General features: G+C 37.7%; 1 long non-coding RNA gene across 2 annotated transcripts in view; it reads left to right on the top strand.

Annotated features, from left to right (window-relative positions):
- LOC105062372 (uncharacterized) overlaps nucleotides 1-14,162 on the top strand; it is a 375,037-nt gene that overhangs the window by 271,978 nt on the left and 88,897 nt on the right. For both annotated transcript variants that reach the window (XR_012508248.1, XR_006721904.2), the window contains one exon: nucleotides 4,262-4,313. This is a non-coding gene — a long non-coding RNA (uncharacterized LOC105062372). The remainder of the gene's footprint in view (nucleotides 1-4,261; nucleotides 4,314-14,162) is intronic.

Below are 14,162 nucleotides of genomic sequence, written 5' to 3' on the forward strand. Positions count from 1 at the left end.
GGAAACTCAATTTAGTTTTAATTTGCATTCACTTAGAATGAATCAGGTTGAGTATCTTCTCCTGTGGTTAAGGGACACTTATGTTTCCTTATCTGTGAACTATCCATTCTTACACCTTGCCAGTTTTTCTTTATTTTAATGACTTTAGTATTTTGTGTATCAGTTGGACATATATTACTGTGTAACTATGGTGTTTTGTTTCCTACACCACTATGGTGGGGATTTTTTTGATGTGAAACATTTTTATTTTTACATGATCTATTTTTCAGATTTAACAGTCTTTTTCTTTTGTGCATTTAGATTTGAGTCATTAGGGAAATTTCCTATTGCTGAAGTTATAGAGGAATTCACCCATGTTTTTGTCTAATATTTGTAGTTTCCTTTTTGCTACTTAAATTTCTGATCTGTTTGGAATTAATCCTTCTGAATGGTATAAGGAAAGGATCTTCATTACTTCATGACTGTAATATTAATTACATCTTTGTATACTAAATTTACATACAAAGTTGGATCAATTTAATTTTAATCAAATAAAAATTATAAGATATTTAGAGTGTAAAAAGTAATATTTGATATCCGTATTCATTGTAAAAGGATTCCCCCATCAATTTAATTAACATATCCATCACTTCATGTATTCCCCCTTCCCTTTTTTGGGGGTGGGACATTTAAGTTATATCCTCTTAAGTCTCTCTGAGTAGTTTGCTTATTCACATGCTAATGCCACACAGTTCTAATTACAGTGGATTTATAATATTAATATCTGGTAGAGCTATTCCTTTATGATTGTTTTAATGGGGGATTATCTCAGGAAGATACATATTTGACTTTTTAGTATTTTTAGCCCCCTGCTCGTTACTTTCAACTCCAAATCCTAGCTGCTCTTAATGCAATGAAGCACTTTAATGTAATGTAAATGTCTGTAGTTCAAGGTGTTAAACTCTGGTAGTTTCTTCTGGCTCTTCTAAATGTGTATGTTTGAAGAAATAAATGTCTTCCCAGTTCTCTCCTATAAGCTTTTTCATGTATTGGGAAATCTTTCATGGCATAGAGAGTCAACAGGCTTGGATTTCAGAACTAGGTCATTAATTAGAAGAACTACTATATAAAATAGATAAGCAACAAGTTTATACTGTATACCACAGGAAACTATGTAATACCTTGTAGTAACCTATAATGAGAAATAATATAAAATGGAATATATGTGGGTATATGTATGACTGAAACATTATACTGTACACCAGAAATTGACACAGAATTGCCAACTGACTATACTTGAATTAAAAAAAAAAAGTAGAGTGAGAAAAAATAAGTACTATGGATGTAATGCATAACATGTTAAATATAATTAGCATTTCTTGTATATTACGTATGAGAGTAAATCCTAAGAGTTCCCATCACAGGAAAGATTTTTTTCTCTCTTTATTTAATTTTGTGTATATACAAGATGTTGGATGTTCACTAAACTTGCGGTGATCATTTCATGAAGAATGTTAAATCATTATGCTGTACATCTTAAACTTATACGGTGGTGTATGCCAGTTACATCTCAATAAAACTGAAAGAAAAAGTAAGGAACAAAAAGTAGAGGGAGAACTTACCTTCCTTTGTCTCCATTCTGAAGAGAGATTTTGTGGAGAGACTGCATGTATCATTTAGGATTAAATTCAGTGGCAGGTAAAATTCAGTTTAATCAAGTACAGTATTTGATTTGATTTTCGCATAACAAAAGGTTCAGATTTAGAAAATAAAGGGTTGACTTGGTAGTTCCAGGAAGCCAGCAGGGCTCCCTTTCTGTTCCACCAGCCTCAGAGTTCTTCTTACACTTTTGTTCTGAAGAATATGACGACACTGAACCCCTTCTTGCAGCACGCGATGCAACACAGTAACAGCACATTTCAGAAGTCTTAAGTGAATTGCAAAGACATTTCATCTATAATAACAGAATATGTCAGGCACTCTTTTATACACTTAATATACATTGCTCATTTAATCAGGAATCATTAGGTGGGTGCTGTAATTATTCCCTTCTAATGCAGTAGAAGCCTAAAGAAAAGCAAAGTGTGTTAATGTAGTCCACACACCTACGAGTTAACAGAGGGGGATTCAAGGTCAGGAACTCTGGCTTTGGAACTTGACCCTTAACTCTTAGACTGCTTGGTGTATGTGAAGCTAATTACTCGAGACAGCTGCCCAGTGAGATGTTGGTATTAACACCATTTGTGGTTGAAGAAGTTGCTACAAAGCGAGGTTCATTTATTACTCCCTGTTGCATGACTAAAACAGTTCAAAGCCCCTAGAAAGTGATGCATTAATATCTTTGGAAAAGCCTGTTACTGCTGAGAATACAGGTTGCTCCTCTCTCTCTGGAAATCCTCCAGGAGATGAGAGACAATAACAACCTCAAACTGAGGTTATCTCGTTTTAAACCTTGGAAGCAACAGCATTTGAAGGATACAGAAAGAAAATTAGAAACATGACAAACGCATTTATTAAGAACTGAACCAAATTCCCTCCACAAACACTGTTCTCCCAAATGTTATTGCAACTGCTTCAAAGCCTGCCAGTAACAATCCCCCCAAAATATACTGTGTAGCACGGTGCCTAGTTGTCTGTTTGGGCTAAATATATTTGACTATTTGAGGGCTATGGCCTGCTGAATGAAGCAGCCGGAGCATTCAGTCCCAGTGCCACTCTGCCAGGAAAGTGCTGCTTAGCCCAGAAATTTTACCTTAGGAAATCCTTCATTAATCAGGGATGTTTTATTCTGTGTAAATACATGTGCTCCTTGGAGGGAAAGCATAGTAAGTCTCGCTCATTATTCAGGCTCTGGTGGAACTAGTTAATTCAGTCCAATTGCTGGCCAAATGAAAGTACTTCTGGATAAAGAGGCAGAGGGAGAGAGTGCACTGGGCTGAAACGATGGGGTTTAAGGTTGGATAAGACAGGACCTCGATCCAGATCTCCCACTTATAAGCTGGGTAACAGTGAACATAGTATGAAACCTTGGCTTCCTTATCTGTGAAATGGGTATGATGACACTTAACCAGAAATTTGTAATTACCTGAGATAGCATACAGAACACACCTAGCTTAGAGTATCTACTAAAATCCTAGTTCCATTTTCTCCTAACGTTTCTCTGGAAGATGTGTTGTACAGAGTAACTCCAGGGGGCTGGGTAGAGGGGAATGGAGCAAGAGGAAGGACAGAAAGAATCAGCTTTGGAAGGAGGTTACAGGTGCCAAAGGAAAAAATTAAACTATTTTGAACTTCTGTTTATGATTAGACCTGATTCATTCTTTCTCTGTCTCCATCTGTCTGTCTCCGCGTGTCTGTTTCTGTATCTCTGTCTCTGTGTGTCTATCTTGGTCTAGCCTATTTCTTTTTTTTTTCCCTTTGTACAACTCTCTATTTTAAAAATATTACATGATAGAGTCAGGAACCCCATAAAATAACCCTCAAAAGTTCAGTTCCTTATTTGCTATATTGCTAATACTTTGCTATTGTTGAGATAAAAGCTAAATCCCATTCATGAAGTTATATTTTCATGACTGGTTAGTTTAGACATAATACTGGCTTTTGGAATGATAAAAAACTTTTTTTTTTTATGGTGGAGGGGACAGAGAAACAATCTATTTCAAATAACAATATGCTAGGTAAAATTCAGTGGCATTTTGTTGCAAGCTCCAGAAACTGCTGAAGGCTCTGCACACTGTCATTGTACTGCAATTTTTATTTGCAGTGAAATTCTTGGATCCATCACATTTAAAACAGATCTGCATGTTGTAAAGAACAAAAGAAATGGAAAAGCCAAAAGCATGCTTAGCAGTTTCTTCACTGCTTGACTTCAGAGAAAGGAAAGAGAGAAGAGTAAAAGTTAACACTGTGTGAATATATGAAGTGGTCTTTTAAGTCTTACCAGCCACTGTGCTTTTTACTTAACCCTTCCAGTTTTTCTTGTTTATTCCTCCCTCTTCCCTGAATAAGGTTAACCAAATTCAAGTTACAATTTCTCCAGGGTATTCACTCGTATCAACAGGGAACAGAGACTTGAGCTAACAGCATTGGAAATAATACCAACAGATAAGGAGTATTGAGGCGGGGTTTGGGATCAGGGCCTTCTGTGAGATCGCCCTCACAAGGCAGGGATTGTCTCCATCTGTGTGTGCTTTGTGACTGGTTCTAGAGCAGCGGACTAATTGCTGCCTTCCCTTCTGCCTTCCCTTCCCTGTGTGAGTCTTTGATTTCTTCTTTCCCCTAGGAAGGTGAGCATTCCCTAGGAGGCCCAGGACTTCCCAGCAGCTTTCCTGAAGGTAAAACTTCTGATTCCTTTTTGGGAATTTAAGTGTTAAGTGGACATAAATGATACCGATCCTTAATGTAATTTTTTTGACTGAACTATATTCATGGCTTCAGTTGGGTATTTGACAAATGTTTCTAATACTAACTTTCATTTAAAGTGAAGAAAGACACTAAGGTAAGTCCCCCCCACACACACACCAGCAGCGCAGATTTGGAGACCTGGACGTGACTAGCTCCTGAGGAGATCAAGGTAAGGTTTCATTAACACCGACGTTTTCATTCTTTTATTTTGCGGCTGTGAAAACAGTCACCACAGTAATTCTGGCTTAACATTTTAAGATAATATCAAGTGTTGGGGAAGATACCCTTTCAAATGGTGCCAGTGTGAGACAGTAACTTTGACCCCACACCTGCAAATGCAGGGCAAAAGCAGATGTCATGTGCCTCATTCACCAGACAGGTGGGTCAGCTCAGACGTGAAAGACTAAACATAGAAGGAATGTTCTACTGATACATGTGTGCACTTTTCCTCTTTTTTTGATTGTTACGATTGTTATAATGACTTAAATCGGTTTGGGGAGGAGATAAAATAAGGTTTTCCAATTCAGTTGAAAAGCATACCTTTAAAAAATTCTGACTGAAATGTAAACGTATGTGAAAGTAGCCAGCTGTTACTCATCTGGGAAGCATGTGAGCATCTGTGTGGCTGACCTTGTTCTAGGGGCCGGGACACAGGGACGGATAAAGCAGGTGTCCTCTCTATCCCAGGAGCTTACATCATCGGGGGAAAGGAGCAGAAAGGAACCAAGCTGACTAATACACAGATGTTGTTATTTCAGGTAAAGGGAAAAACTAAAGGGAGTAGGGAGTGAACTAATCTCTCCATGGAGAGGGGCTACTGTTCCTTTAAAAATTGTGTCATTAGAAAAGGCTTCTCTAAGAAATTAGTTATAGAGAGGTCACATAAATGCAAAGTACCACGAAGAATTGTGTTTAACTATACAAAATACAGTGCAATATTGTGATAATTTACATAAATTATTTACATTTTAAATTGATCTTGATACAGGAAGATAACATTTTTTTTGCCTATCTTAAATGAATTATTTAGGCATTTGCCTTCAATCTCTAAATTCATAAGTAGCTGTTACATTTTTGGCCTTCATACGGCTCTGAGACTTTGCTCGGGCCCGAGTATAAATGGTTGGGGAGTGTTCCTTTGGGTGCTGAATGAGTGGCCTTCTTGGGTGTCTACCTGTCCTGGCTGTGTTTTAATTGGGCAGAAAAATACAAAAGCAAGCTAGACAACTTAGAACTTAGTTTATCTATATAACATTGTCAAGAGGATTCTGCATCTGGAATGGTTTTCTGACTTTGACTACTTTTTTTAATGTCAGAAAATAACTTTTTTCACCATTTTATACTCTTCATTATTTTTCTTGAGTCAGTATCTAAAAAAGACTCTCTGATCTTTAACATGCTCTACTTAGTTGACCTAAGCATTAAAATGCTCATCTTAAAATAGCTGTCTGGTCTCTATCTGTGTTAATTATTGCAAGAACTAGATAATTTTCACAAAAGAGAAAAAGACATTGTGTAATGGCATGGCTGAAGATACTAACAAAAATAATTGAGCACCGTGTTGTGACTGTAAGTGATAAAAGACAATGAACTAGAACTTTCTGATTCAAGCTAAATTCCCCTGAGACTTATTAGTAGCAATTGTAATGGTGTATTTTCTTGTTTTGGACCCTTACCCCCATTCTACACGGAGGTGACTGGTGCATTTTACACAGGCTGCCAGAGAGCTCTAAGTGCTTCCCCTCTCTGCCAACTAGTAATTGGTCAAATGGTGTCTGCAAGTCCAGAGCTGTTTCATCTGTTTCTGGGGCTTAGTAACAAGAATAAATTAAAGTGATGCAGCATGAAAAAGGAAAAATCAGACTTGTAAAGGGCTATGAAAACTAGAAGTTAAAATATCAGAAGCAGTGCCTTTGTGCAATGTTTGAAATGTCAACATTAATCAGAGCGTAAAAAACGTTGTTTTACTTTTTTTTCCCCTAATGGTAGGAACACGTATGTTTTTCTAATAGAAATCAGTGATGAAAAAGGAAATGAAAATGTTATAAGAATTTGGGAGCCACTCGATTGTGGAAATCCTTTAAACATTCATATATCTTAGGGATTTTTGATGTTGTAAACACAGACCTATTTCGTTTTCAGTGACAATATATGCAGAAGTATTGCAAGAGTAATGGACTATGTAGCTCTCCACGTACAGTTTTATCACATCTCTGAGAAAATAAAGTCCAAATTGCATAGAAAAATTCGATAAAATAAGGTTTCTCCAAGACATTACGACACCAAACCTAAGTATTTGTAACAACGCATGATCCAATCTCAAAGTCCCAAGCAAGAGGTGTTGTGTCAACAGAGTTTTAAATATTTCTTAGGCAGAAGAAACCTACAGAATCTCTAGAAATTGGGTTTAAGGAAAGATAGCTTTGATTAGAAACAATGCTGAGCTCTTGGAAATAATACTCTTCCAATGCAATGTATTATAGCCAGCATTCAGTTTTATTTTTCTATGTTCATATATAGATTCATAATTTATAGCTAGAGAATGACTTTTGCTAAGGTGACATGTGCTTTATAAGCAACATCTAACTAATTTTCAAGGATACCCTGTACATATTGGGGATGGGATCTTGATTTGTTAAGTCAGTTTAGCAAAGGGAAAATTAATTTCAAAGGAGTCAGGTGACTCCAGTAAGGAAAGCTCATTCTATACCCCAAATATGGCTGTTTTCCAGCAAAACAAAACAAAACAAAACAAAACAAAACCTCCATCTCCTCTCTGCCTGTCTCTGCCTGTGTCTTTCGAGGATTTACTTGTGGCTGCATGTGTGTGTGTGTGCGTGCGTGTGTGCGTGTGCGTGTGTGATGCTTGATTTACACGATGTCCAGCTCTTTACACCGTTCACATATGATTTTGTGTATCGTTCCCTCTTTTTAAGTTAGAAAATTCGTTTTATGTTGTCGGATGGTTTTTGTCAAGATTCTTGGTGAAGTCAAATTCAAAATGCTGTTTTGAAATGTAGGTTGAAATGTGGTAAGTGCAACTCTTCATCACTCTAAGAAGAATCTGATAGTTTCTCAGTCTTGTTTTCTTAGGAAATCAAAAGATGTGATTTGCAAAAAGGTCAGCGATGACCTTTCGTCTACTATGGCACAATATTTTCTGCCTGTCGGATATTTCTACTTCGTGGTGCCACTCTCACTATAAACTGGACATGACTAAACATAAACTTGTCTCCTTCACGCCTCCTCTTACATTGGCAAAACCCTATCTGTTTCTCAACGACTCCATGTCTCTCTAAATTCCAGTGTCTGAGACCCACCCTTAGTGAGGGAGGGTGGGTCTAAAAAAATTAGAGTCCCTTTGACTTTTAATTTCCCTCTTGCAGCTCTAACTAATCTGTCTCCAAATCCTCCTCTGATATCCTCTCCTGAGGAAATTTCTCTCCTCCTGTTGTGTCTCTCTAGCTCTTTGAGCATGTCTCTCCATCCTGAAGGCGCCACACTTTGTTAGGAGAGTTGTTTGCACTTAAAATTTCCAAGTCTCACCTTCCATTTACTTTTTAACCTACTGCAAACTGGCTTCTGTACCCACTACTCCGTGTAACAGCTAAATCCAACAGAACATTTTTCATTCTTACACAACTGGGTTTTTTCACTTCATATTTTTGATGAGTCCTTGCTTTAAAGATCCTGTATCTCGTTTGTTTTTATGACTTACTAAGCTTCAGTTTTATTTGTATCCCTCTGACTATGTTCTTTTTTTACATGAGATCCATGAATTGAATAGGGTCCACGAGGGCTCACTTCTGTCTGCTTCCTGCTTTTGGTGACCCCTAGAGTTGTGACTTTGGCTCACAGAGATGAGGAGAGTTAGCCAGCCTGGTGTTGGGAGCGAAGCAACATTCATAAACAAAAATATGACAAGAGCAAGTTTTAAAGAATATGGTACCTTCAGAAGAAGTTGGCTAAACTGGAAGATGAATGTGGGGGTGTATCTGTGGATAAAACTAAAAAGGTGGCTCGAAGTCAGATCATGAAGAGTCTCAGATGCTGTGTGCTAAGGGTTTGGACTCCACAGAATGCTGGGGCTACCACTGGTGCTTTTCAGGCAGTGAAGTGATAAAATGGCATTTGAATTTTAGAAAGATGGGGCTGGTGAAAATTTGGAGAATAAATTAAAATTGTGCAAGATTGGAAGTAGAGACAATATGGGTTATTTTTAAATCCTAGGAGATAAATAATGTCTAAACCAGAACTTTGGGAATGAGATAAAGAGAATGGAATAAATTAAATAGCATTTTGGGTCACAGAAGTGAGAAAACTTGTCAATCAACTGGATAGGGAGTGGGGTTGAGAGAAATAGCAGTTAAGGACGATTCTTACAGATGAGTAATATTGGAGGAAGGGAAAGGAGATGACATTTTTAAAAGAAAAAAACAGATTTAGTTTCTGTCATGATTATCAATTGACTGAGACACACCCAGATGAAATTGTTCAGGAGGCAGACAGGAAATGTATGTAGTGATTAGGTGACTGTTCCTGGTGGAGATACAGATTTTCTGGGGAAATAATTAATATATAGGTGGGAGCTAAAGCTATGATAACAGAGCTAGAGAGCAGGAATAGAGTGAGGAAATGAGATAGCTCTACCAGTCCCGGGAGATGGGGTTCTGCTCCAGTACAAGCCCCTCAGACCTCAATGACTGATAGTAACAGATACTGTGTCTTTCTTTTGCTCCATGCCATGGCGTAGGGGGTAGGATTTGACTCTTCAAAGATAAAAAAAAAAATCTCTGGGACACAGCCTTCCCACACAGCTTGTTTAAGGGACCTCATTTATTATTACTCAGAGGGAAAAGGGAGAAGGATGAAGAATGAAGGGACCCTTAAAGCTTCTGCCTGTAGCACATACATACAACTTCCGGTCCCATTTCCATAGTCAAAGCAAGCCACTAGTCCTGACACCTGAGGGGTGAAGAAGTACAATCCTCTCCCAGGAGGGAAAGCAAATATTTGGTAAATAAAAATGGAATCTACCAGGATTGCCAAGTGAGAATTTAAAAGAACATAAACATTTCAGTTGCTCTTAGAAAAAGGAGTCTCTTTCAAGAAAGCTGAAGAATAGTGGCTACAAATGTAAGTGGAAAACACAGATGAAGTATTTTTCCTGAAATTAAAAAAATAATTTGGTTTGATTCATTAATAACGTTTTGAAACTTTTACCAAGAGTATATTTACTTTTGCTAATTTAGCATTGGAAGGGTAGGGGGCTAAAATTTGTTAATTATCTTAAAGATTTCTTGCAGAAAAATTACCCTGCAAGAGGCACTGCCCCAGGCAAATGTAAAGGAGAGCGTAAAGAGAATGCCTTAATACAGGGTTTGGATACAGTGTCATATAAAGGTAGAAATACTTTACAGATTTCTCTTCACAGTTAAAACATGTGTTTTCCTAGAAAATTTAAGGACAGTTTTAAATTTCTCACACTCCATGCTTGTTGAGGTCCTTGAAACTGGTGTTTTTATTTGCTCCTTCCATTTCAGGCATAATGGAAGCTCCCAAAGGTGGAAGTAACTTTTTATATCTTTTTATTGTACAAAATATGATGTTCATTCCTTTAGCATGTGAATAAAGTACTAATCATTGTTCTATTGTGAAGAGTTGGGCAAATTTTCAGGACTGAGACCTGAATTTGCTGTTAATAAAGGAACAGTGAAACATTAGGAGGTGGGGGTGGTTCTGTCTTACTCTGAAATTAAATGTGGAATTAAAAAGCAAGATTTTAGATTTTAGTAAATCAGAGCTCTCTGAAATGTTAATTGGCCTAAGTAACTCTGCAGACTCATAATAAATTAAGTCATGAATTAACTATTTGTGCATCAAAAACAATGTTGAATTTCTACAGGAATCAACTGTGAGTAGAAGATAAAAGCCCCCACCCCACCCACGGAACTTACATTAAACTTGAGGAAACATTAATTCAGTAGTCATACCCTCCTTATCTGAGGTTTTGCTTTCCATACTTTCAGTTACCCGTGGTCATCCATGGTCTGAAATATAAAATGGGAAATTCCAGAAATAAACAATCCCTAAGTTTTAAGTTGTGTGCTGTTCTGAGTAGTGGGGTGAAGCCTCTCAATATCCCACTCCATCCTGCCCAGAATGTCAATCATCCCTTTGTCCAGTGGTGCATCCAGCCCATTAGTCGCTTAGCAGCCTTCTTAGTTACCACATCAGCTGTCGAGGTATTGAAGTGCTTGTGTTTTAAGTACCCTTATTTGACTTACTGCTCCCAAAGTGCAGTGAGGCTGGCTAGCAAGTTGAATATTCTCATGCTGAACCTAAATTATGAGTTAAACTTAAATCATAGGTATAAATGTATAGGAATAAAATGGTATATTTGGGGTTTGGTACTATCCATGGTTTCAGGCATCCACTGTAGGTCTTAGAACCTATCCCCCAAAGATAAGGGAGGACTACTGTCAATAAATTATAGAATTAATAATAGAATTACATCAGCGCTAAGTGTCAAGAAGAAGAATGCTTTTTTTTTTTTTTTTTTTTACTGAAGTCTAGTCAGTTTACAAGGTTGTGTCAATTTCTGGTGTACAGCACAGTGTTTCAGTCATAGATACACATACATATGTTCCTTTTCATATTCTTGTCATTAAGGGTTACTACAAGGTATTGAATATAGTTCCCTGTGCTATTTATGCAGAAGAAATTTATCTCTTACCTATTTTTATATATAATGGCTAACATTTGCAAATCTCCAACTCCCAAATTTATCCCTTCCATCCCCTTCCCCCCAATAACCATAAGATTGTTTACTATGTCTGTGAGTCTGTTTCTGTTTTGTAGTTGAGGTCGTTAGTGTCTTTTTTCTTTTTTTACATTCCACATATAAGTGGTATCATATGGTATTTTTCTTTCTGGCTTACTTAGAGTGACAATCTCTAGGTCCACTTATGTTGCTGCAAATGACATTATTGTCTCTTTTCATGGCTGAGTAGTATTCCATTGTATAAATATACTATGACTTCTTTATGCAGTCATCTGTCAGTGGACATTTAGGTTGTTTCCATGTCTTGGCTACTGTAAATAGTGCTGCTGTGAACACTGGGGTGCATGTATCTTGTTGAATTAGAGTTCCCTCTGGATATATGCCCAAGAGTAGGACTGCTGGATCATATGGTAAGTGTATTTTTAGTTTTTTGAGGAATCTCCATACTGTTTTCAATAATGGCTGCACCAGCTACATCCCCACCAGCAGTATAGGAGGGTTCCCTTTTCTCCACACCCTCTCCAGCATTTATCATTTGTGGACATTTTAATGGAGAAGAATGATTTCTAAAAGATGAATGACCTAGTCTGATCTCTCTAAGAAAGTGATCTAAGTGAATAGTTGAGGTATGGATAGGCATTACTAGGTCAGAAGGATAGGGGCAACGTGTGGGTTAGGGAGCTTTCTCACCAGAGAGAATCACAGTCGTGAAAGTGAAGAAGGCTCAGTTGCCTGGTGGATTTGTGAGAGAAACGGGGGAAGATGTTTACTGGCATGGGTTGTAGTTTATCTACAGATCCTAGAGTACAAATCTTTGGAATTCATGACAATAATTTTGGATTTCATTCCAGAGACCATCAGTCTTTTTTATAAGAGAGAGGAGAGACATAGTCTCATTTGTGTTTTCAATAGATAAATGCCTGTAGGGGGAATAAATTTAAGACATGTAGAAATGGCCAAGGCATAATTTATTATAGTTCAGAAAAGGATTATAATAGCTGGGGATGAGAAGGGAAACAAAAAAATGGAGTCTAGAGATATCTCAAAAATAAAGTCCAATGGGATTCATGATTGATTAGACAGATGTGGAAAGTAAAGTTCTAGGAAGGATAGATCAAGGATAAAAACAAGGTTTCTGGCTTCTGAAACTGTAGAGGTCGGATTAACCCATTTACTGTGGAGGAATGCTGGAGGTGGGAGACTGTTTTGACTCTGTATAGTTTATATGCAAAGACATTACTACTGTAGGCACCAGCTGTGGGCAAATACAAGTACCATCCAGCTCAGAGGAGCGATCTAGAGAGCAGTCTCTTTGGCTCTGAGATCAAAATTTCTGATTGCTAGGGAAAATCTATGAATTATGAAGGCTCATTCTGTAATATCAAGTTAGTTGTTCTTGGTGTATTATAATACAGAGAGGATTGTGAGGGAATATTCAAACTGATTGGGTAACTTGGTTTTTGGGAATAGATTCTTCAGTATTAAGCGTTTTGTTACCAACCACCTGTAAGTTTATCTGTGCACACAGTCATGATGATGGTGGTGATGATACCTGGTAGCCACTGAGTCCTTACCGGGTGCCACCCACCATTCTGTGTGCTTTATGCATATTAATTCTTCTGTCTCCCAACACCTTGGGTACTACTATTACCTCAGTTTTACAATAGAGAAAAATGAGGCATAGAATTTTTCCATACTTGCCTTAGTGTACATAGCTAATCAATAACAGAGCCAAGGTTTGAAGACAGATGGCACAGCCATGCAGTGGAAGCGCTTAGCACCTCACTGTAGAATTGGACTGTTGTGAATTCTAGAGTGCAGAGGCCATAGGAATTTGACTGGAGAAAGGCAAAGGTCCGGGAATGGGTTGTGATCTGGGGACAAGCTGTTTCCACAAAAAGCCAGAGCTGCTCATGATGTATAGTCCTAGGTCCCTTCTTAAAGGCCCTGAGTGAGAGGTTGATGATGATTATTCCCAGGAATAGGGAAGAGTCCAGTCCCTCAGGGATCTCTAGGCTAGGGTTTGTGAGATCTTAGCATTGGAAACCATATCATACTCATTTCATACGTTGTATTTCCAAAGTCTGAAAGAGGGCTTGATGAATGAGAGAGATTGTGTCTTGTGGATAAATAAATGAATCAATAAATTATTCTTGTTACAAGTAGTTTCCAGGTGTCTATCTGTCTTATTTATTTATTTATTTACTTATTGAATAGTAAAAGTGTTGAGGGAGGAGATAAACTGTGTGAGGCTGAGGACTAAGTCTCTCACGTTACTCAGAACTCTCAGCAGGTATGAAGTAAGACAAAGGAAAAAAATAAACACCACCAAAATACCAGGTTATGATGCACTTGTGGTGAATTTCAAATGTGGCTACAAATACCTTAGTAAGGTTTAAAGAACAAATTCACTTTAGGACAGTCACAACGTTCTATAATTATTTATAGATATTTTCCAGTTAAACATCATGTTATCTGCTGAGGTGCAAGGGGTGATGAGGTTGTCACTAATTTACAAAGGTGGTACACAGAGCAGGCAGAGGAGAGGTGATCTGCTCACTTAGTGAACTGAATGCAGTCCAGTGGAATTCCTTAATCTCATGCAACCACACCAGGGTTTTAAACTCCTAGTGGACCATACTGAAACTTGAGTGAAAGACACTTCCCACTGCCATGCACTGTGAGAAAGCTATTACAGTGCTCAGTTTGGTGTAACTTGTCACTTTCACTTCTAAATGCTTCAGGCCTGTTCATTTCTCGCTTTACTAGTTCTACTCAATCTGCCATAGATTCCAGGGACCGCTGGACAGTGACTTCTGAGTGAATAGACACTCTTTGGATTTTATGAGTTGGCCAGACTTAATATTGTGGACTATACATTTTGAATTACAGTCTTGCACTATCAGTTTTTTTTTTAATATGAGAATTATATACTGTTCACCTAATGTGAGATTAGTATTTAACTGGATTTTGTAATAAGAGCAAAAGTATAAAA

The sequence above is a fragment of the Camelus bactrianus genome, chromosome 7 (genome assembly GCF_048773025.1).
Source record: "Camelus bactrianus isolate YW-2024 breed Bactrian camel chromosome 7, ASM4877302v1, whole genome shotgun sequence".
Taxonomy (NCBI): Eukaryota; Metazoa; Chordata; class Mammalia; order Artiodactyla; family Camelidae; genus Camelus; species Camelus bactrianus.